The sequence below is a fragment of the Cricetulus griseus genome, chromosome 2 (genome assembly GCF_003668045.3).
Source record: "Cricetulus griseus strain 17A/GY chromosome 2, alternate assembly CriGri-PICRH-1.0, whole genome shotgun sequence".
Taxonomy (NCBI): Eukaryota; Metazoa; Chordata; class Mammalia; order Rodentia; family Cricetidae; genus Cricetulus; species Cricetulus griseus.
This window is the reverse complement of record NC_048595.1, coordinates 449,703,402-449,729,207: the sequence shown is the minus strand read 5'-3', so window position 1 is coordinate 449,729,207 and position 25,806 is coordinate 449,703,402. Positions and strand designations below refer to the sequence as shown.

Genomic DNA, 25,806 nt, shown 5'->3' with positions numbered 1-25,806 from the left:
AGCCTGAAACACAAGGACAAGCAGACAAAAAGTAGCTACTAAAATTTCAGAACGAAGGGGTCAGTACCTGGTTGGAGAAACCCACAGAAACAGTTGGCCTGAAAAAGGGAAAGCACATGGACCCCAGATGCTCTTTGGGAGGCCAGTACGGGACTGATCCAGCCCCCTGATCATGGATGCCAATGGGGAGGCCCCTGCACTCCTGGGAGCCTCTGGAGGTGGACTGGTGTTTTGCCCTGGTGGGTGGGAGGGACTTCGAGAGCCCATCCCACTTGAAGGGATGCGCTCTGTCTCTGAACACATGGGGAGGGGCCTAGGCCCAGCACAGGAAGATTTGGTGGACTTGGTGGAGCCCCCGTTGGGGGCCCTACCCTGCCTGGGGAGTGGCGGGTGGATGGGGTGGGGGGTAGGTTGGAGGTGGGGGAGAAGGATTGGGGGTGGGGGGAGGGAGAGGGAGAGGGAAAGTACATGTGAAAATATTAATAATTTAATAAAAAAAGAAAAAAATCAATAAAATATAAATCCAAACCTTAATCAACTTTGGTTCCCAACATTTTAGATAAGGGTCACTCAATCTGTGTCACAGGCTTACAGAAGTATCTATGATTTTCCTCTTAAGGAGGTAGTTGTTCTTAGCATACTTCTATAGAACTACCTTTATCTTTATTGAGTTAATATAGATCATTGAGTAGAAAATCTTGTGAGCATATCAAATCCTCACTTCTGTAGTGACTCAGGGTTAAGTGGAAAAATTAAATCTAATAACAATGAGGATCACTTCAAAAATTAATGAAACTATCTTAATCAATCATTGTTTTCTTTATATTTTTTTCTCTCTGAGTACTTGTCTCCTTGTTTTAAACTGTTCTGTCAGTCTGGCAATGAGAAAAGGAAGAAGCTATTAAATGTTCCACCCAACAGGATCTTCCCACTATGGAGATGATGGCTTGCTTATAAGAATCTGTGCCTGAAATACTCCTGCACACACCTTATGTTTCATGTGGCAAATGACGCATTTCCCCCATTTGCTGTGCTGTTCTGATCTCTCTCAGTGTTGTGGTTGAAAGCTTAATAGCCTAATAGAGTTGCCCATCGTATCCTGGTAATTGACAACAGTAGAACTAATTTATATAAAAAAGCACTTTGAAAATATGGGTCTTTTCTAAATGAATAGAGAAATTCAGTACGAAATTATTTCTTATGATTATATACCTAGGTAATACTTGATAAATTTGGAAGGTCATAATTTAGTGTATACTTTCTCATCTATATTTTAATAATATTAGGATAAGTTACTGTCACAAAGTCTCAGAATATATAAGCCCAGTAAAATTGTGACATAAGGAATCTTTTGTAATCTTATGATACCACTAGTCAAAATAAAGTCATATGAGAATCTTTATGACTTAAATATAAGCAGAAAAAAATTAAAGAACCCTCAACATATAGACAAATGGTCATCCATCGGTATTGCGACACCAAACAAAGTAAGTATAGATCTAAGCAATTTTGGACACCACTGTTTATAGTGTGCGCATATTTTTAAACATCTGCACTGCTATGCAGTCTCTTCCCTCACTTTCCCTCATATCCATTTACATCCTCTCTTCCTACCACAGGAAGTATTGTTTAAGGCTTTTGCTTTAAACTTGACTGCTAATCTGGCATTTTGATTAATAGTATTTCTTTATCAGAAATGGCCTTATTTATTCTTGGGATTAACCATTATTTACCAGGAACCCTGTGCTCCAACTGAATATTGAATCTACAAGCTCTGAATGACAGCCAGCTTTTGAGTGCTGAAAGATAAACACAGTCCTTTTTCAATAAATATTTGCTAGGCAAATGTAAAACATCACCAGCATATTATCATTACTCATCTTTGTCCTTGAATGATGGATGGAAGTTTGTGACTCTGAAATTTATCAACACATTTTAAAAGTAGGAGTCCTGAATAAGATGGCACCCTGTTGAGATCATCCACTAAGCATATGTACTCAGATATACCAAGTTTAACCACTATTCATTTACCAAAGATTAGTCACAACAGTTAAGGAAGTTAGGTCAGATATCACAGTGCCTGTTTTTAGCGTAGAAATGAGAAGACACATTAGATTATTCAGAAAGAAACAGCCGGCCTCCTCACTACCACTTCTCAAAGTCCAAGTAGCCTAGCACATAGACATCTCCATTGGTGAGAGAGAGGGAAGCAAATATAGTCCTTATTCTCAAAACCCATGGCTAGGAGCCTAACATAAAATTTATATGAGCAGAGCCTCATATCTTTGCAAGCCAGGTGATAACTGTAGACTGGAGTGGATGGAATCACATTGGCCAGAAAGTAAAGCAATTGCTTCTGTCCAAGGTTCTCCCTGCTGGGGATCTGGAACAAAAACCTAGCAAATAATGTTCTCTCACAGCTCAGTGTCAGATCCACTGTGGAAAGATCCAGTACGAAATAGAAAGTGTAGTCCTTTACCTAGTGCACTGCCAATAATTATTGCCTGGAGAATCGCCCAAGAGCAAACAGTTCTGTGCAGCTGTGTAAAACAGGTTTTGAGGCATATCCATGATGGCCTTGTGCAGGTCATTAGCCAAGCCTCAAGACCACGGAAAGACCTGAAGCTGTGAGACTCTTGTAGTTTACAGCTTAATGCTGGACACACAGTATTTTCTTCCAATCATTTCTCAACAGCAGTCAACACAAATTTTATCAGGCTAGTGTTTGTGAACTTCTACATATGCAATGGTGTGAAAAAGTAAGGGTCACTCTGCTTATACAGATTAATTATTATCCAGATAAATTATTTGGCTGGAATATCTGTCAGATATTGCGGAAAATTTGGGTTTTCAGTGAGACTTTTCAGGGTTTTTCTTTTGTATATAAGTTGCATGTGCAACTTAGTTTAGTTTAAACTACATCACCAACACTATACAAGCATACATTATTACTTGAAGAAAAATAATTCTTTGACCAGTTTTGTGGTTTAAATGAATGGCACTCATAGACTCATAAATTTGAATGCTTGTTTCCCAGATGGCTTATTGTTAGAAAGGATTAAGAGGTACAGGCTTGTTGGAGGAGGTGTGTCACTGTGGGTGGGCTTTGAAGTTTTAAGAAACCCATGCCATCCATGCCCAGTGTCACTCTCTCTGTGTACCTGTGAGTCAGGATGTAGCTTTCAGCTTCTTCTCTATGCCCGATTATCTACTACCATGCTCCCCAGCATGATGAAAATAGACAAATTCACTGAACCTGCACTGTACCCCCAATTAAATGCTTTCCTAAATCAGAATTTCCATGGTCATGTTGTCTTTCCATAATAATAAAATAGTGACTAAGACAAGCAGGAATTCAGTAACTAGTAGGTGAAAGAAACCCAACTTAGGGAACATTCTAATGACCCAGGTTCCAGGCTTGTTTGCAAATGGAAAGTCTAGAATGTTTCTGATATAAACAAATCACATAGCCTCAGTTTATTAAATTCTACTCTGGTCAATATTTTATAACAAGAAGCAGTGGGCTTGATGTACCAATCTCCCTCTGAAATTGACAGCTCTTCACAGATTGGGCTTTGATCTCATACTAGCCATCTGTTGACTTTGACAGGTTGTAGTTGAAATTGTGATTCACTTTGGAATTCAAAGAGATAGGCACTGCTTAGGAGACTGGAGCTAGCCCATCCTCTATCATACCCAGAGCTGAGTATAGCTCTATGTTTTCTAGTCTAGGATAATTGCCAAGAATGTATTTTTGTTTGCACCACTCACATAGAAGTATCAGGAAAGACTACCCTTTCTAGGTGACCCCCTGTTTCATTTTGAGCAAATGCCACATAGTTCTAACAAGTATGGTTTAGTATTGGCCTTTAGTGCAGAAACTGTGACAATGTAGCAAAAGTAAATTTGCAGGCCTGAACTTGAATGCTGAAACAGTAGAAATGACAGGATACTTAGAGATATAATAAGCAAGAAACTTATATTTTCTGAAAAACAGGAAAAAACAGCTGTATTATAAAAGGCAGGATGAACAAAAGTCATTTGAAGACCAGATGACATCATACCAAAGAATCAAGAGCTTTGGAAAACCTTGGCCAAAATTAGATGAGCAGCCTAAAACTTGGGCATTCTAAAAGATACAAGGTGGATGGTAAAGATCAGACAACAAGGAAAGTGTTAAAGGCATCTATGTATTCGACTACAGTTAGACAAGAGGAATAAATAGGGGTAGGTAATTGCACTGTAATGTGACTTTAATGATAATGCATTGTGCACTTCCAAATACAGAGAAAGAAGTTACTGAAGGCTTTACCACAATAATACACATTTGAAAAAATAGATTTTTTAAGATTATTTAACCTCACGAAATGTGTACACCATTACATGACATTCCATAATACATTAGCATGTATATCTTTTATGCTTTGATACATCACTGATATTTAAACTTAACAATAAGTATATTTTACTATTTGGAATCAGAAGAGCTCGTAACAAATTATTTTCATGGATCATTCTCCCCACGTTATTATTCATATATGTACATATATATGTATTTTTTCCCTGAGGCAGGGTCTGGCTTCAAACTCACTGTGTAGCCTATATTGGCTATAAACTCTTTATCCTCCCCCCTCTATCTCAGAAGTGCTGGCATCATAGTCCTGCTTCATCATTCCTAGCACACTATTAGATATATACAGTGTTGTAATATATACAACAATGTATATTACAATAGATATATACAGTATATGTAATAAACTTGACACATATCACAAAATATGAATCATATTTTAAGAAAACCTCAAGGTTAAAATACTAAATGTCAATATATTTTAATTCATATAATTGGACTTGTTAGTTTGACAATTACCTTGGGAACATCTATAAAGTCTTATCAACAAGGTTCACTATATTTTACTAGACAACAAGCCTTCATTTCCCTTTCCCAACACACTAGTCTAGTCTTTCTGACTAGAGTATGAAATCAGGAAAATATTGGATCCATACTCATTTGGTAATCAAAGCACTCTGAGCCTTGAGTAAAGTAGAAGTTCAATAATTTCAGAAATGATGAATAGTTTATATTTCAGACGAAGCAGAGGAAATTGGGCATCAGGACCTGCTGGTAAGACACTCAAGTCTTCAAGAAGAGATATTTAGATTCAAGAAGACATGACTGTCAGAGAAGAGTCCAAGGATCAATTGAAGTACTTATGTCATAGAACAAAAGGCACCAGGTTACTCTGCTGCCAAAGCCAGAACTGTAAAGTTTGGCCATAAATAGTTTAGGATACTTAGGGATGGCTCTATGTAGACAAATGACTTATTTCATCTATCATTCAACAACTTACTAATTATAATTAATCTAGTACAATTATAGTTGATTGTTATAACTGATCATTAGTGCTTCTATAAATTTAGACTTAACAATATTCAATACACAAATCAATAAACAGTTCAAACATTAGTGGAAAACCACAGCTACATCCCTCAACCATGCTGCATTAGGACTTTTTGGTTGTATAGATATTTTAACCTGACTTGCCCTATTTTGTAAAACAATGATATGAGAAGCCTCAGATGGTTTCCTTCAATACCAAAATGAGGAAACTGATGCAAGTTATATCAGGACTTTGAAAAGAGTCTCATCTAAATTATGTATTTCTGGCCAACCTGAGCTATACACACTTTATGCTTAAAATAAAAAATAAGTCATATGCACAATGGGTTTTCAATAAATAATTTTAGTGAATATTATTTTCCAGCTCTGGTCACCAAGTCAATTTTCTATATGACCTTGAAGAAATTGTGCCATTTTCTCAGTAGATAAACTGTCTTCATTATATGATGTATATATTCAAATGTGGAAATAGTTTAGTAAAATTACTAGGGTAAACACACAGAGAATATTAATTATTACTATATTAGAAGTCTTAATATTACTTCCACAATTATACTCTAGTTGTTCCTACATAAAGAGTAATTTTGAATGCAAGTTATATTATGACGTTGATTTTTAATTCCAAGTATCAAGTAGTATTCTAATGTTTGCAGCTCATTAACTTACTTAAAACCACTTGCTTTGAGGCTTCCTTAGAACTCTGATGAGTGGCAGTAAGTTGAATTTTGCTTACAGAATTGAAACACTACTGAGCACCAGTGAGGCAATCACTAGGACTCTTTAGCTCTTTCGTGACAGATGATTAGGAGGCTGTGTTGTGCCTGCTCCTTAAGTTTAACCTAACATCAAATACAGTCTACATGATGATGTCTTCACAATAGTTTTCCAGATAACCTATCCTGTCTTATTTAAGATTTTATGAAAAGAAATTGAACCTCATATTTTATCAATCCATGCTTAGTTGCTGCAAGAAAACAGAATGGGTCATAGTGGAAGATAGTGCTTTTTCACTCTTCACTGTTTAAGAAATAGTAATATCTGGTGAAATGAAGCAATGAGCAAAATCACTTTCACACAGATTTGATAACTTGAATGGAATCCCACCATTCCACAGTGGAAGGCAAGAACCAACTCCTGGAGGTTATCCCTTATCCACACATGTAGTGAGGTACTCATGTGCCTGTAGGTCTATACAACTATCACACAAGTATACACACAGCAATAAAATAATAATAATAGTAATAATAATAATAATAATAATATAATGAATAGTTCTAAAATGAAATAATGTTGAACTCCACAAGCAATACATAATAATGGAACCAAGTTATTTTTAACCAGGCTTTGGTATGTACCAGAAAGACTACAAATTATTTAAACTGATAAATTATTTAATCACTTATATGCTGTTACTTAGAAAACAGTCTTGTCTGGGCTGTACAGATTAGGAAGCATGAAACAGGAAAAGTTTAGAATTCACTAAGATTAAAGACTTACTTAGTGGATGATGCATTTTGTAACAAAAGAACAGGCATAAATGATGGTTAGAGCCCAGGTATTCATTATAAGCCAGCATTGGCTAGATACAATGAATATTCCTAAATCCTCTAGGAAACAAAAGCTATGTATAAAGAATCACTTATTTGTATTTGTTTTAATAAATAATTTGTTCAAATCTTGAGATGTATTGACATGAAAATGTGTTTATACAGTCAATATATACATTTAGCCATTTTGGGAAATGACTGATTGGACAGATTTATCTTTTATTTTTCTGTATATTTAATCTTTATTGTCAGACTTTGTAGCAATACATACAATAACACTGCAGTGCAGACAGTGTCTGCTTTCTTCTGTATTTCTTTCAGGGCTTCCTTGCTCTGGTCAGAAGAATTCTGGGTTTAAACATAAACAACACACTAAACTTCCATGTTCCCAAGACCATCATTATCGTTATCACAGACTCTCAGTGGCAGTTTTCAGGATGTAACTTTTTATATATAAAATTCTTGTATTTTAAGAATTTATATGGCTCAGAATTATCATCAGTCTATATTGAAAAAACTCAAGTATAGATGCGTAGTCAACTAGTAACCTTCAGTGCATCATGACACTTCACTCATTCAACCAATGAGACAGAAAATCAAAAGTAGGCAATACAAAAGATCTAACAATGCAAGATCATAATAAAATATGTATGAGTGAAAACATTGACTATTAAAACAAAACCTATGGCACCTAAATTTTCTTTCCAACCATCACTAAGTCATATTTCAAAACAGAATTGTAAGTTTGATAAAGAGGGAAAATTTACAGAATTTAAACATCAAAAATTTCACTGACTTTTTGACATCTTAATGACATCAAAGTAGATTTCTAGCAAGAACTCTTATACAAAGAACCTCGATGAGATAATCTGAAATTAGGAGCTGTTATCATTTACTGTAGTTTTTGTGTGTGAGTTTTCCTCATGGTTACAGCTAACATTAGGCACAGACAAAGACTCATTGTTTTTATTTGATTATACCTAAGAAATTTAAAAGATAAGGGAGAATTTGAAAATGCTCCATACATTTCCTCTTTCTGGAAATCTAGAAAATTGAGGAGTATGTAACATGATTGGTTCATTTAAACCCATCTAGGAAATACTTAAGACCACATTCTCTATCTCCTAGGCAAGCATGCTCATTTTTTTCCTGTGTGTGTATGTGTGTGAGTGTGGATGCATGTTTGTATGTATACCTATTTGTGGGGTTTCATGATCACATGTATGTGTGTATTTGGGGCAGAAGTCAAGTCAGTTGTATTCCTGAAATTCTCCTCAAATTATTTTTGAGAAGTTTTCTTACTGTATCTGAGAAGCACTACTTATTCAGCTAGACCAGCAGGCCACCAAACCCCAGGGTCCCTCCATATCTGCCTTTCCAGTGCTTAGATGCCCACTATGCATGCAGAAGGTACACTTAGGTACTCATTCTTATACAGTAACTAATTTTTTATAGAACCACCTCCCCAGACCCTGCATTTATATTTTAAAACATGCAACCACTAGCATTTTTGTTTGTGGCATGTTGTGTTTTACAAGAATAACTAGCTCTAAGAAAAAATATAAGTATATATAACATATATATATATATATATATATACATTGTTTTATATATATAACAATATATATATGTATATATATGGAAGCTTTCTTATTCATGCCTCCATTTATAAGTATTGTTTGCTGTTTACATAAACTGATATTTTTAATAACAGAGAAGCTTCTGTTTACAAATATCTGTTTCCATGTCTAAATGAATAACATTCTTTTTTTTTGAAATAAGGTCTCATTGTGTAGTCCTGGCTGGTCTGGAACTCTCTATGTAGACTAGGCTGCCCTAGTGCTCACAGAGATCCTCCTTCCTCTGTCTCCCTAGTGCTTGGTTTAAAGTTGTGTGCTGCCACCATGCCCAGTAACAATATCCATTGTAACTTTAACTTGGCTTACTCAATTATGTTCATTTTCTTCAGGTCTCAACTTCCTTACGTTTTGGGGGGTGACTCACAGAAAGACTTAAAATGATAAAAAAAGAAATTAACATGAATATTCTTTATGCTATCTGTTTTATGTGATAGTGGCAGGTCAGTAGACTCTGTGCTGTAATACATGTGATAAATTATTCTATTTCAGTGTAAGGAGAATCTTCGTTCTTGGTTTTATTCTCACAGCTACCTTATTACTCCAGCATGTAAGTAATGGCATTCTTACTCTCATACTAATATGTAAAATGGAACATAATGAAACTTTCTGATTTCATCATTTGACACAAGAATGTGTATCTATAGAATAAATCTTCACAGCCAGAAGAATTGATGGCAATGTATATGCATTTGTGGTTTTGTCATCTACTTAAATTGTGCTAATAATTCATGAGCATGCCTTTTTCTACAAAGGTGCAGAATTCACACAGATTATCATTTGCTGATTAGAAAGTCTTTAAAGTGGAATGATTCAGCATTGTTTTAAAGCAACTTTACAAAAAGTAAGGTCAAGTTAGTTGTATGTTTACAAAGCATGGTTCTTTCTATTACTTTGCACTTTCTGTTTTAAAATGACACATATATTTTATTCAGTTTAGTCATTCTGTTATATATTGTATTATTTCTTACATATTAGAGAGAATGACACCTTGTATTTAGATAGGGAGTAGAAAACTTTTCTATTTTGTTACTTTATTTTTAAATTTTGCTTGTAAATTATGGTCATTAGACATACATATGTTCATGTCTGTATGTTTATATGCATGAAATATGTGCTGAATTGAGAAAAATGTTAGAAATTCTTTCTGATTTTATTAATTCTTTCTTTATTTTCAATTGGCCTAGAATATAGTACAAGTTATAAAGTCATCTTAGTTTCTAATCCAGTTGTCAAACCATTTGTCAGAGAAAACATTAAATTATCCTATAATCCTGCTAATTTCAATGGCCAACTTTTCAAGTTCTTTCATGGGTTATTGGATTTATGTTTTATCTCAAATTCTCCTTGTGTCATCTAAAAGCTTACATGTCACCAACAGATTCCCTAGAAACTATGTTTGTTCCTTGAAAACATACGCAATTTTCTAAACAATTTCTTTATTGGTTTTTATGTACATCATTTCTGTTTACTATGCTAAGCAAAAAGGAAAATGAATAGTCTGGTGCTTGGAATAGTTATTGTTATACTATTTAATTATTAGTTAACTACATTTATTCTGATCCTTTATAGTCAAGAGAATTATTTTCTCTCCTCTTACTCAAAACTTCATTTGTTCTATATATGGTGACAGAATCTGAAGGCTGAGAGCTCACATCTTGAACTTCAGGCATGAAGCAGAAAGAGTACAAACTGGAAATGACATGAGCATTTTACTCTCAAAGTCAACCCCTGGTGACTTGCTTCCTCCAGCAAGATCGCACATCTTATACCTACCCAAACATTGCCAACAGAGGAACCTATGAATGGTAGTCATTTAAACCACCACAGTGACTAACACAAACAATTTCATAGGCTGCACTGGCAAAATGACATATCTACAAAGCACATCAAAGTGTTGCATCTAAACTTCTGGTAAGATTAACTCAAACCTGATGATCCAGGGAAAAGTAAGAGATGGAAAAAATGAAAAGCCAAATAATGGATTCTACAGTAATCACTTATATACTAATTCCTGCATACCTGGTGAAAACTGATGTATCTGTTCTCCTGGAAAACACCCAGACAGGAGAACCTTCAATCAGGTATTCAGTACTTGTTTAATATTGATGGAAGCAGAGGCAGACACCCACAGATATACACTGAACAGAACTCTGGAAACCAGTTGCAGAGAGGGAGGAATGAAGATCAAAGGGGACAGTACCAGGTTGGTGAAACCCACAGAAACAGCTGGCCTGAACAAGGGGGAGCACATGGACCCCTGACTGCTTTCTGGGAGGCCAGCACAGGACTGATCCAGACCCCTGAAAATGGATGTCAATGAGGAGGCCTCCAAACTCTAGGGAGACCCTGGTAGTGGATTAGTATTTTTCCCTGGTGTAAGAAGGGACTTTGAGAGCCCATCCCACTTGAAGGGATGCAGTCTTGCCCTGGACACTTAGGGGAGGGCTTAGGCCCAGCCCAGAATGATGTGGTGGACTTTGGGGACCCCCTATGAGGGCCCTACCCTGCCTGGGGAGTGGTAGGGGGATGGGGTGGGGGGCAGGGGCAGGTGAGAGTTTGGGTGGGAGGGCTGGGGGGGGGAGGGAGAAGGAGAAGGAAAAGGGATTGACATGTGAAGCAAGCTTGTTCCTAATTTGAACTAACAAAAAAAATTAATTACAAAAAATATTGGTCTTAAACAGCAATGTATTTAATCTGATTCTTTTTTTCTCTTCAATAAGATTAGAAATACCTCCTTGAAATATATCTTTTCAGGTACAATTCTTATTAAAAATGAAAAAGAAAATTTGTCAAAACTTTTTTTCCCAACACTGTTCTACATCTTTGTTCACTGCAATCTTGCTGGATGATCATCTCAATTTGACAGACATTTTGGTGTCTGGCTGGTGCTTATGTACTAAAAGATTGTAAAGACAAGAGAACTGTTACTATTTGTCCAGATGAGGCACCCATCCAGATTGCTCAATCTGAAAATTGAGGTTGATGGTTTCTCATTACCTTCTGCCTCCTCAGAGGCAGTCAGATTGATATTCAGAGAATATCAAAGTTCACTTCTCAAAGCTGATGTGAGTGAACATTAGACTTACTGTGATAAATACAATCACCCTGGTGTTGCTGAGTGATTCACTGGGAGCACTTCTGGTCTATTTGATCAGACTGAATATTGAAACACTGCTATTGCTTTGTACCAAATAAAACATGTGACTGATCTAACTTGGAAACCTTATTTTCCAGTTTCCAAGTGGGCAAACAATTTGAACACTTGGCGCCTCATTCAGAAGCAGCGTTTTCAGCATTTTACCCCCAGAAATGGAAAATGAGTCTTTCTATTAACCACCATCTCCTACTCAATCCTCTGACACAGAACATTACAGCCTTTCCTACACTAGGAATGGTAAAATGTAAAGGAAAAACCTAGGAATGAATTTACCACCAAGAAAGGAGTGTGACATGCCACGTTAACATGCAGGCCCTGGCCCATGCTGGCATCTGCTTTCCCTCCTGTTTCATTTTCTTTTTATTTATTTATTTATTTATTTATTTATTTATTTATTTATTTTTGGTTTTTCGAGACAGGGTTTCTCTGTGTAGCTTTGGAGCCTATCCTGGCACTTGCTCTGGAGACCAGGCTGGTCTCGAACTTACAGATATCCACCTGCCTCTGCCTCCCGAGTGCTGGGATTAAAGGCGTGTGCCACCAACACCCGGCCCTGTTCCATTTTCTAAGACTTCACTGTTATTCACTGTTAGACTTCCCAAATATAACATCCTCAGTCTGTATACTGTTACTGGTATTGGGCTTTTCAGGGCTGACGATTTGGTACTGGATGTCCAATTGGTGTGTTGTTTCTATTTCTTCCACTCTCTGCATTCCCTAGTTTCCTGTTGAGGCCTCTCTGTCTTCCACTTTAGCTTGTCTATTTCTGTTGTTCTTATTTAGCTCATATTTTGTCAGTCTTGTTGATGAAGCTTTATGGGTGTAGTTTCTGATCTTAGTAGGAAACATTTCTCAGAGAAAACTCCCAGATCATCTATCTGGCTCTTACAATCTTGCTGTCCCCTCTTCTGAAACATTCCATGATCCTTTGGTGTGGGAATTATTTTGAACTAATACATGTACACTCTACATTGCGGTTGGTTATGCCCTTCTGTAAAAGTCTCCTTCTGTAGAAAGGAGAGGCTTCCTTAATGAAGGGCGATGACTACTTGACCTGAATAGCATATGGAATGGAGGAATTGTGATGGTGGACAGAGTAGAATAGCAGAGAAAATAAAAGCTGTGAAAGTTAAATACATAGATTGTAGAATTATTATGAAACATTAAACTTTGTTCTAAGGAAACAATAAATGTTCCTTAAGGGTAAGATTCATTCAAGAATGCTCTGGCTTGTAAATTAATTGGAAAGAAGGAACTAAAGTGCTCATGTTACTAACTGAGGCCACCTAAAAACAATTACAGAGGGAAGCGGTGTTTCCCCCATGTTTACTTCTAGATACCTAGAGAGCACTACTAAAAATGGTAAAAGGCAGCAAGAATATCTGGGAGCAGAATTAAGCAATATCATCCACTTGGGTGCTGGTCTGGCAGTCATGAACAATGCAAACCATGCAGTGTCAAAAAGTCACACACTAAGGTCCTAGAGTGGCATGGAGGCCAGGGAATGTGTGACAAGATACATTCCCTAGCAGGAGACCTGAAGAAACTGTTGAGTGTAACTATTAATATGAGTTTAATATTCAGGGGACTTCCAAAGATGTTCGGAATGCCAGGATTCTGAGACATTTGCCAGAGATAGGCATAGAGTAAAGCCGCTGTGGGAGAAAGGCTATGTGCAACTATCTTTCAAAGCTTTGACATGTAGGTCGTGCCATCAAGAGCTTCACAAACTAGTCATGAAGCTATAGGACTTGCCGTTTGCCCCAAGCTTTACATCTTGGTTGTTTGGTTTTTGTTTTTGTTTTCTGATTTCATTTGTTGTTGTTGTTAGTTGTTTTTTCTATATCCTTATTCCTTCTTTTTTGGGTAGTGAATGTTTACTCCTTAATATTGTATACTGGAGATAGACAGCTGTTTGTGTGTATATTCTTAGAGACTTAAGAGATAGTCCTACATCTCATATGAGTAGAAAGAGATTTGGATCTTGAATAGAGCTGTGACTGTTAAAAATTATGGGGACTTTTGAAGTTGGAATGACTAAAACTGACTGCAGTTAGTGTTACAAGATGGCTGTGCAGATTTGAGAACTAGTGGTGGGATTTAATGTTTTAAAATGATGTGTTTCAGGGGTTAGTGGACATGGGTGAAATTGTCATTGTTAACCTGATGGGACTTAGAATCTCTTAGAAGGCACAGTTCTCAGCAGGCTTGTGAAGCCATTTCCCAAGATGTTTAATTGAGGAGGAAGCACACATCCTGCATCTGCTTCACCATACTTGGTTGTTGTAGAATACTAGAGTGGATAAAACATGAAAAAAGACAATGAGCTGAGCACTAGCATCCATAAATCTCTGTCACCTAACTACAGGTGCAATGTGACAAGATGGTACGCACTCTGACCCCAGGCCTTCGCCAACATGAAGACTCTAGGCCTTCAAACTCTGAGCCAACATACATCCCATTTCTGAAGTTTCTTATTTTATGTACTTTGTCATGTCTATCAGAAAAATAATTAATACAAGTATGTGCCAGACTTGTTACTAATGCATGCTTGCTTTTGACATGACTCAATTAGTTTCTATCTGGACTAGAACAGGTTTGTTTCCTGATGGCATAGTAGAAACTCTCCTAGGACTGTTGACTAAGATTATTGAAAACATGAGCCTCCATTTGACTGTGAAGTTTGTTGTTATTGATATAAACATAAATGTTCATTTTCATGTGAAATGCATGTTATTGATTTACCATCTTTGTAATTTTCTGGCTTTATTAACAAGCTTCTAAGTTTCTGTTAGGATGGACAGGGCCACTCCATCCTATGTTTCTTCCATTGCCATTGACACATTAGGCCACACAAAAGGTTTCTCTTAGGTTTTTTATTCTTGCCTAGGGTCAGCAGTCCCAGCTTAATCTTTAGATCCAAAGAAGATACAGCAGAGCAGTGATGGCAATAACAGATAAGTGGACAGCATAGCAAGCTACACAAGTCCCAGGGCAGCCTGTGCCTTCACAGCTAAATTGGAGGCAGCTAAGCACCCAGAGAGAGCAATTAATGTAGTAGACACAAAGAAGATGAAGTACTGAGGTTGGAAAAGGATAGAAAACTTAGGTTAGAGAAAAGAAATTTAAGGCCCTGGTCCCTGAAAATTTCAGAGAGCTATAAAACCCTGGCTGATGGTTTCAGATATCTTGGAATCAGAAGCTGTAACACTGGCTGTATCAAGGACTGAGGAATTCTAATATATAGCTGTCTACAACTGAAAAACCAACTTCTGCCAAATATGGAAGGAGGCTGACCATGTAGTCCTACTTGAGAACTATATTTCTGCAGAGAAGGGTCTCAATATGCACAGCCTGCACAAAGGCTACGATATCAAAGGGAGACAGGTGCTACTCTTACCTGATCTGACTGTTACTGCCACTTCCAGATACCACACAATGAGGGAAATAGACATTGCCAAATATCCAAACTTGTAGGGCCATCTTTGCCTACCCACATTTCCTGGTAGAACAAAGTAGCCAAGCCAACTGATGAGTCAGACTATGACAAATGGTTCAATAAATGTTTAACCTCATAGCATGTTTTATGATTTCCTTCACTGGGTGTTCCTAAGGATCCTCTCTTTGAATCATGTAGGCAACTGATAAAATACATTTCAACAGACATTGGATATCACATTATTATTGATATCTGCTGAGTATAGAAGACTGCATTAGAAACATCTTTAGGGAAATCAAGATGTCAAATTAAAAAGTAATTAGAGGTGAGTTTAGAACAATCTCTCTGGCCAACCTCAAGGAACAACTCTAGGTTTCTTTACTGACATAAATTAAAGAACACCTTTGTAACATGGGGGAGACAATTGCCAGATAACATTTGCTTGAATATTCATATCCCTGTAGTCAAGATACATGTAGATTTCTCATGTTGTTAATTGTACCTAAACTTTATTTGTATTTTTGTTTCACTCCTCCAAGATCATTTAATATTTAACCCAAGTTCCCACCTCTAGTAAAAAAAATTCCGATCTGGATATTTATTTTAGTCATATATAACAAGCAGAGAAATAATAAATTGATTAATTAACAAAAGAACTAATTTAATTGTGAGCACTGTTCAGCAATCTATACTCCAAGAAAATTTCTCAGTATAAAAATTCAACAGAAAATATGTTTGTTTCAAAATGTTTATTTCAGGCAGCTAAGACTATTTTACTAATTTACACATCAGCCTGAGTTTCTTCTCACAGTCAGATTCTCATTTTGTCAGTTTTATCTAAGTCAAGTATAAGGTGCTAGCATTGCTTTGCATTGCATACTAGAGAATTTGAGATAAATGTGTTGGAGAGATGCAGAGGAAGCTGATGGGTTTTCCAAAGGAAGAATCTATGAAGTGAGTCAACTCCTGCAGAGTCACTGAAATAAAAGAAGATATTAAGTGTAACTGAAAATATAAATGCATCCAGAAAATTTTACTAATCTTCATTGTACCTGAAACTAGAATGTTATTATGTCAACTTTAGGAAACATCATGCAACAAGAATAAAAAGTGATCTTGTAAGAGGGTTTCATTCTATGTAGGAAAATTAGTTCTACTCTGTTCATGTTGAAATAACTCAGCATATTCAGGTGATATTCCCTTCAGTCCTCTCTTTCAAGAGAGCTGAAACCTGATGAATTATTCCATTAGGATGGTTCATTCTTTATACGAGGTGGGAAATAGACTTCTTAGTTAATGATCACCTTCTAGGCATAAAAGGCTAAAATCACCATGTTTCTTCTTCTTTGCCTGAATTTTATTATTGTTATTCACACTAAAGAGGTTATAGCAATAAATCTGAGAGTTTTAAACTATTTATTTTACAAATAATAATAGTTTTAGGTGAAAATCTGATTTTTGTCTAACTCCAAGAATATCTTTGATCCATTGAATCATTCAATTTTTTTTATCATACAGTAACTTATTGGCTGTTATAGGCCATTTATCTCTGGAAAGTTTCTCAGGAAAAATGTGTGAGTTATTTATATTAGTGCTATTTTAGCAATGCTGTCTACATACAGGGAAACATTTTGGAGTAATTAGGAAGAATAAAATTTTGACTGATGTGCCACATGTTTATACTGATGAATAACGGAATTAAGTCATAGATGGTTACAGATGAGAAAAAGTAATCACATTGGGCAACCTTTTAACATTTATACTGTCATTGAGGAAATGGTCAATGAAATATTTAGAAATATGACAATTCAGATTTTATTCCATAGTAAGTATAATTATGGCACCGAGAAGGTGATTTCATCACTTTACAACATTGTTTATTTTTCTTTATTTTGTAAATTATCGTAGTCCAGTCTGTGTTAGCTGCATGCTGCAGGGGCCATCTACGTTGGACTAATGTCTTTGGGACTGAGATCAGAACCAGTCAAATAGCCCCAGGTCTGACCTTCAGTGGGGGAGTGTGGATCAGGGAAGGCCTAGCTACCCAATGACACTGAAGATGAGACAGAGACATCTGGTTGTATCAGGAGGACTGCCAATTAATACTGAATACCACAGTTTATTGCTCCATCATCTTAAGTAACCATCCAAAGGTGGGGGCAATGGCAGAAGACATCTATTATCATGTATAAAGGGCTAGTATCAAATATTTCCCTTAATCCTAGAGACACTGCTAAGCAGCATGTACTCAAGCTCTCAGAGACTCCACACCAGCACATTGTACTAGCCCTCAGGGTGGGTGTAGAATCACCCTGTCCTAAGTCTTTTGTTATACATAAATAAGAGCAATTCCCCACTGAGGCCTAGCATCCACCAGTGTAGGGGAAGCTGTAGCCACGCCTTCTTAGGGGCTGGCTACAGGAGTACCTGAGGGCTTGTGAGGGCGTGGTCAGAGTGAGTAGGGGGACTGCATTTCGGTTTCGGTTTCTCTTTGCTTCTTGCTGTACAGACTACCACCGGCTGGCTGGTTCGCTCTGTAAGTAAGGCTTTTCCCTATTAAATACCCTTATATTTCTACCTGACTCCATATTGGTAATTTCCTACTATACACCAGTTATCATCTGATATTTAAAAGACAATAGAAGTTCTGAGCTCTTAAAACTTGTGGCTGGGTAGAACATATTTCTGCCATATTACATTGGCCCCAACAGTAAATCAGAAGTGAAAGTATCTGATCCACATAGGCATGGTAGGGTATACTTTTAATACCAGCACTCATGAGGTAAAGACAGGATGATCTCTGTGAGTTCCAGGCCAGAGTGGTGTATGCATGGGATTTTACAAGCAAGCTTAACATACATTGTGTAACTGATGGGGAATGTACTTCTGTGTATTTTCATCCTATTGATTGTTGAATAAAGTACTGTTTGGCCAATGAGGCACCAAGTTAGACGGGACTAGGAGTCAAAGAGGATTCTGAGAAATGTAGCAGAGATGTGGTGATCCAGGCAGAAAGTGACAAAGCAAGGAGACTCATATTTAAGCAAGGAGAAACAGGAAGTGGTCCCTTTTCCCCTTCACTTCCTCCAGCAGCGCCATGTGATCCACTGGCAAGGGAGGACACCAATGGAAGGTGTCTGATAAGATAAGTCTTATAAAATATATAGATTTATGATAATTAAGACTGAGCTAACAGATGATAATCCTAGTCATTGGCCAAGAAGAATTTGTACCTAATAGAAGTCTGTGTATTATTCTGTCCATCCATAAGGCAGGCAGAACTCCAGTGGCTGGCGGAGATTGCACATGTGGTGATAGGGCTCCGGTGGCTTTGGCAGAAAGATTTATCGTAACATGTAACCCTGTATTAAAACAAACAAACAATAAAGAATAAAATGGAAATAGTCATTTTAGAATTTAATGTCAGGCTACAAAGACATATTTGAATTTCACAAACAGCAATTCAATATTTTAGTTTTTATTTTTTTTTACTATTCCACAACATTTAATGAGTCAGCATAATGTGTTTGTATGAATATGATTCTTGATTAAACTTGATTGCTACCCTTTTTGTTGGATATTTATATTGGTCCCAGTGTTTTATGGTTATAAACAATGCTGAAAGGAACATTCTTGTAACCAAGTCTCTGCCTACATTCTTTATAAACTACTTGGCAAAAATTTGAAGAAATGGAATTACCACTTACAATTCTTGAGCTATATTGCCCATTTGCCCTTCAGAAGGGCTGTATCAGTTGTTACTGTCAGCAGTGCTTGAGTCCCTCCGTGACCTCTGGTTTGCTTGTTAGAGTAAGAGCATTTTTTTTACACCAATAAGGGTCCTGTTGCTCTACTCAGATGGACATCTGGAGTAGGTAAGTAAATGGAAAACACCATAAGATGTGTTATAATAAAACTTGTAGTTTATCTTAAATTCAAGTGTTTCTGGGCATACATTAATGTCTTAGTTTGTTGTTCTTTCAGGATTAACTGATACAGTGATTAATATTCATGGAGAAAAAGTGCTGGGGATGTATAATGATGGTTCAGCTCATGATATTTTTATTGATTTTTGAAAATTATCCATCATTTACCACCAGGGATAAATTATAATGTATATTTATTAAAGATATAATACATTGCTGATATTTTCTTATTTAATCTATAAATTTTGGTAAACTATGATAAAAATAAATGCCAAAATTTTACACTCAGAGCATTCTTTTTAGAGCTGCAATCTGAGTAAAACCAGAATCAAAAGCCACATATTTTTACATCACAGACCTGAACAGAAAACACAACCTCAAAAACCAATTATTTGAAAGCCTAAGGATAACTGCTGATATATAGATCTTTAGTGGGCCATTGATTATTCATTTCACTTCCAGGGTTTCCTAGTTATTAGAGTGGCTAACAGACTTGATTATCTGGAATAGGCCCCAGAAGCAATCATAACTTATTTCCTTATTCCAGAAGACCAGCCTCTATACAGTGTGTAAGACTCTCCAGCTTCATTAATCTATTAATTTAATTGTGTATAGTTGGCCTTGTGTTACAATAGTATTTATTTTCGCCATTAAAAGAACATCTGATATGCAAATATGTGGTGGTAATAAATTACAAATGAGTACTCAACACTTCAAAATCTGTAGGAATAGAAATAAAGATATAAATTGTTGGAGACAGGGAAAAATGTAGAGACTTGCAAGGATAAAAGAGTTGCAGGAGTTGAAAGAGAAAGTTTTATGTTCCCCAACCATCATTTCCTGCAATCTTCCAACGGCCGTGGACAAGTGATTAAGATAAAGAAAACAGGACAAGATTTGAAACTTATCTGGGAAAATATTAGGGCATTCAGCTTTTCTGTGCCAATAATGAAACTATGGAAAGATTCGTTGAGGACGAAGAGCTATTGCAATCCTGTATGCTATATGCACTCTCTATGCTGAAGAGCGCATGTAAGGGGAACACTGATGTGCCCCTGTTCACTCAGTACAGTAGCTAAATCAGCACGTGGTCAACAATATAGGACTTTCCCCTTTTGTTTTTAAATTGTGTATTTGATGTTTAGTGCTTTTAATGTTTATGAAAACTCATGGAAAATGTTGTGGTTGTAAGTTAAAGTTTTGTAATATTTAACCAAATACGGTAAATACTTGTTTTATACTATTGGTTTTACATTGTTTGTGTGTGGTATGTGTACCACGAATTAAATATGCATGTTTGATTATGTGCATGTTGTGAGTATACAGGTAAGTGTAGAGATCAAGTGTATCCCTCTAACACTCTGCTTTCTTCCTTTCAATCTCCCTCTCCCACTCTCTCCCCCCTCTCCCTTTCTTTCTTTTTTACACAGGCCCTTCTGAAATGTGAGCATGTAGGTTTAAGATATCTTTATTCAGATAAATACCAGCCAAACGCAAGCCAGAGTATGCCCAGGGCATCTGAGCAGCGAGGCCAGGGAGAAGGGAAGGGAGAAGGGGCTTCCATGTGCTCGCAGTTCCTTAAGAGCCCATCATCCTGACCTCACCTTGACCACCTTGACAGGCGTGGTCAGGCATACCTGTAGCCAGCCTCTAACAAGCGTGGCTTACTTTCCTCTACATTCTTCTCCCCAAACTTAAAGATAACCAATTCAGAAAGAATATTTTACAAGAGAATGCCAGATACCCTTCTGTCTCTACATCATCAGTTCTGGAGATGTCAACTCAGGAATCCATGTTTGCATTGTAATCACTTTATCAACAAAGCAATTTCTGCAGCCATTCAGTCATGTGTATTTACACATTGCTTTTTCATTATCACAAAGTTCCCTTAAATCATTATTGTTCCCCCTTTTCCAGAATGGAAAATCTTTAATAACAAGAAACGTGAATAATCAGGCAGATATCTCTGAAAGTGGATTAGAATCAGGATTCAAGCATGAGACACTCATTCTCCAGCACATTCAGTATAGTGAAAAGAAGAAAAGTTTTTGTAATTTTACAAAGATAAAGCAAGTATTTATACACAGAGTTTTTATGCAATATCCACTAGAGTTTATAAATTGAATAAACACAATACATTTCCCAGGAAGCTGAGAGTCTCACCAGTTGGGTTGACCTCATAATCCAAGAAAAAATAATTGTCTTACTAGACCTGCACTTGTTTGTACAGCATGTTGTAAGTCCTTATTCCAGGAACTTTTCTGTTCAGTGTCCCAGAGGGAGAAATGCAAGATAGAGTGTATTAATACCATTTTATGAAAATAGTTCCTATTTTCAAAGAGACTGGAATTTTAGCGGGACCTCACAACTGAGTTAATAATATACCTTGAGGTCATTTAAAATCCAGCCTAATGTCTTATTGCATACTCAACCTGATTATTGAACCTGCCTTTCAGAAACTAGTCTAAGAAATAACCTTATTTGTATTGAATTTTCCATGTATACAGCTTTTACAACCAAAGCTAATAGAAAGCTTTAATCTTAATATATGTACTTGCCCATAACCCTGGCCCCATATACATGAGTGCATATGTACTACATATAATCATTTATTAAAAATTACCAAAGGGTTGAAATAAAACCATATACAGTAAATATCTGCCATATTTGTTGGAAACAACAAACAGGTGGAATTTGCTATCATGTTTTTAGTTTTTGAGCTTGTCAGTATGGTTACTTGCTAGAACTCTGTTAAAAATTTCTGTAAAGTGTTTCTCATTCACTTCCTATTTTAATGCTAGTTTGTGCTGTTCAATAAATACGGATCAAACCCCTTTGTTAGGGACCCTCCTCTAGGCACTGACAGAGATGGCCCATACCAACAAGATACAGATAGAAGGTAGAGACCTGGAGAATTCAAGTTTGAACTTATTTGTGGTCAAACTAATTTTAGAAGACTGTTGTGATTTCCTTCTCCATGAAACACAGATGGATTTCTGTGACTCCGAGGTTATCATCCGTGCCTCTAAATGATACAATAGAGATGTCATGAACAATCTGGGATAGTCAAAGCTTGGGGAATGGACTGCTTCTTTACTAACATGAGATTATCCCCAATTTTGTTCAAACATTCTATGTATGTTTCAATCATGTCTACACAATGAGATTTCTGTTTTTTTCTATTTGTCTTTTGAAGAGAGATCAATGCGCAGTCCGTATGGCTAAGGGTTTCTTTATTCAGATAACACCAGCCAAGCACTAGCCAAAGCGGGCCAGGGGCAGCAAGACAGCCAAGCCAAAGACAAGGGAGAAGGGAGAAGAGGGTCTCCACATGTGCACGGTCCCTTAAGAACCCTTCCCGAGGAGTCACCTTAGACTTCCCCTGACCATGCCCTCACGGGTGTGAAGATCTAGGTTGAAATCCTCAACTTGATTGAAGTCAGTACTCAAGGTGCTGGTCGGAGTGTCAGTCGAAACAGAGTGAGTTGAATCCATTGCAGTTAGAGAGGTATGGTCCAATTCTTTTTCCGGAGCATGTAGGATTGTCATCAGGTGGGTCTTTATTGGCTGTATGGGACTCAAACACAAGTGCCATCAGAGAAATGTTTGTTTGTACATGTATGTGTACTGGGAAAGGCAACCATTGAAAAATGACAATTATGCGAGGGTGTAGGCCTTGAAAGAAAGAGCCAATAAAAGTCAAAAGATAGTCCTCCAATTCTTCATTTATTCTGTATTACATTAGTTGACTTCTTGACATAACACAGAAACTTTAAAATTTTGTTAAATAACATGCTTGGATTTTAGGGGCAGAAAGCCAAATCCAACTCTAAATCCAGCATCAATTTAATTGAATAGGGACTAGGAAATGAAGAGAACTAAAGTTATTTGAGAGACAACTGTAAAATTTACCATATGGCACGTTCCTTTTGTTTGATGGTTATAGCTACCTTCTTTCCTTTAAGTTTTTTTCACAGACTACATTTGTATTACCGTTTCCCCTCTCCCCGCTCCTCCAAGATCCTCTACATCTCATTGCCCCCACCTGCATGCACAGTATTTCTGTTTCTTCAGAAAACAAACATCTAAATAATAATTATAAGTCTGAAATGAAACAAACAAATTGGGGAAGAATTTCTGTAAGACACAAAAAGGGTTAATTTGGATAGCTTACAGGCAGTACAGAACATGGAAATTCCTACAGGTCAGTAATTTTTAGGGAGCATAGTTGTTCTTTGATAATTCCACACTTTTCAATTTGTCGACTTTTGGTTTATGTTTTAATAATAACTTCCATGATAAATGGGTCAAACAAGTGTTTTCCTGAATTCTGTGTTATGCTCTACCAAATTTGGTCTTATAATTTCAATACAAAGTTACATAGTGTGTTATCAAATGCATAGATCAAACAACCTGGGGCTTACTATTGGCTATGGAGGCAGTACAGAGATGGTTCTTGGGAACTGAGACCACAGGTCGTAGCCTCTGGAAGTATCTCTTGGCAACATGAGAACTGAACCTGATTAGAGAAAACCCAGCTCTTGTTCTCTGAAGCAAGATTACTTGCTTGATGGTGGGAAAATATCTTCAGTGCTTTTGAAGTCACAGATGACTAACATCTGTGATGTTATGGGAGGTCAAACTAGAAGAACACTTTGTGTTTCCAACTAAAGATAAAGCAATAGGGTAAATTTTAAATACAAGCCTAGATGGGGCTGGGAATTTTTCTCCAACAATTATTGACATTCCCTGTGATATACTGAAACTTTAGACCATTTGAAGATTTACTTACATTTATTACAAAATTGGAGTTAGTTTTTTCCCCCTTAAACCATCGGTTCATTAAACCATAGATACATAAGGCCCTATCTAAAACTAACATACTAACCCAACTAACTATACTGAAGTAAACATATATTTACTTCAGTATAGTTATATTTCATCACTTCATTTCATCACTTCAGGCTAGTATATTTCATCACATTAAATTCTAAAATAAGAAAGAATAGGGGAATAGTTTGATAATTTGCTTGTGTCTTCTATATATGAATTAGAAATAATTAGTATGTGTATTCTGGATCTCCTGGTTAAAATATTTCCAGAAAAATGGCATTGCCTCATCAATGACTGATAAAACTAATCATATCCTAGTTCTGAAAATGGTTTAATTGAGTGAAACCTTCTGCAGACACCAATTAGAAGTTTTCCACATTCCCCATCTTACCAATGACAAAGCAGGTCATTTACCTCCTACAGTTGATCCTATCAGTGTTACCACACTCTCTCATCCCCTTAAGTCTAAGAGTGTGAAATCTGACTATCTCCTCACAGAAAAATTGAACCACTAAATGATGCATTAGTGAAAAAGGAGGAAAGCTCCCAAAATTTCCAAGAGAGCTGTTTTAATTTCTTCTACACTAGACAAAAGGAATTCATGGAGTAAACGTTAAGACAAAGACATTATAAAAATGGTAGAGTCAAGACTCTTTGGTATGAAAGAAACAAATACAAAACATAGAGAACATATTACATATATAAATACACACAGAGAGAGATAGAGAGAGCGTAGGGGGAGGAAGTGGGAGAGAGAAAGAGAGATATATAAAGAATAGGTAAATCTTTCTGTTATAATATTTCTATTTTGACAAGATCACAGAGATCACACTGATTTTTGTATGGCTTCACGCACCCAGTTGAGTTTGTACATGGAATATCAGAGTACTTTGCTGTAGGTATTCTACACTATTCAATTCATATTTTCTTTCCTGATTCATTTTTCCCTGCACTGCTAATTTTAACATTAAAAGAATTATAAGAAACGATTCAGGGACTAGCAGAGAATGTCTTTGTACTCCATCCCTTTGTCACTGTTATGTTTGGCACATGTCAATGGGGAAAAAAACCTAAGACCCTATTTAGCAGAAAAACTCCACTGTCACTATTAAAGTATTACAATTGTCTCTTGTTTCCGTTCTCTTTTATCATCACATCCTTTGGTATTTGAAGAAATATTCCCCAGCAATAAATTTATTTGAATAAGCTAGAAGATAAGAACAATGTAACTTTTAGATAATCTTATGCATTGACTGGGTTTGATTGATTTGTCAAAGAACTAAGAAATACTATTACTCATCTGCTCTATGTGCATTAATCTAATGATAAAATGAAACACCAGTACACAAATATAAGGGATACCATATTATCTGTATATTGAATGAAACACTTTTTTATAATTCAACTTTGACTGTCAGAATCTGAAAAGGGGTAGATGCAAAATAAGTCCTGTGCTGTCTTTCTATGACACTAAAAAAATCACACAGACTATGTAGACATCCACAATTATTGTCACTGTCAGCCTTCCTTCACCACCTTAGCTCATCTCTTATTCTTGTCCTTTTTAGGGACTACTATATCCCATTGCCATGGACATAGAAAGAGAGTGGTTAATAATGATATTGTTCCTTTAAAGAAGAAAATAGCAGACACCCACAGCTAAACCTTGAACTGAACAGAAATCCAGTTGCAGAGAAGGAGGACTGGTGAGCAAAGGGGTCCATACCAGGCTGGTGAAACCCACAGAAACAGCTGACCTGAACAAGGGATAGCTCTTGGTCCCCAGACTGATAGCTGAGAAACCAGCATGGGACTGATCCAGACCCCCTGAATGTGGGTGTCAGTGAGGAGATCTTGGAAATC

At 36.7% G+C, this 25,806-nt stretch overlaps 1 long non-coding RNA gene across 1 annotated transcript in view; it reads left to right on the top strand.

Moving 5' to 3' along the window:
- Nucleotides 1-10,814, top strand: part of LOC103162784 — a 31,986-nt gene extending 21,172 nt beyond the window's left edge. The window contains exons 3-4 of the long non-coding RNA XR_003481653.2: nt 9,078-9,135; nt 10,219-10,814. This is a non-coding gene — a long non-coding RNA (uncharacterized LOC103162784). The remainder of the gene's footprint in view (nt 1-9,077; nt 9,136-10,218) is intronic.
- Nucleotides 10,815-25,806: the final 14,992 nt, after the last annotated feature.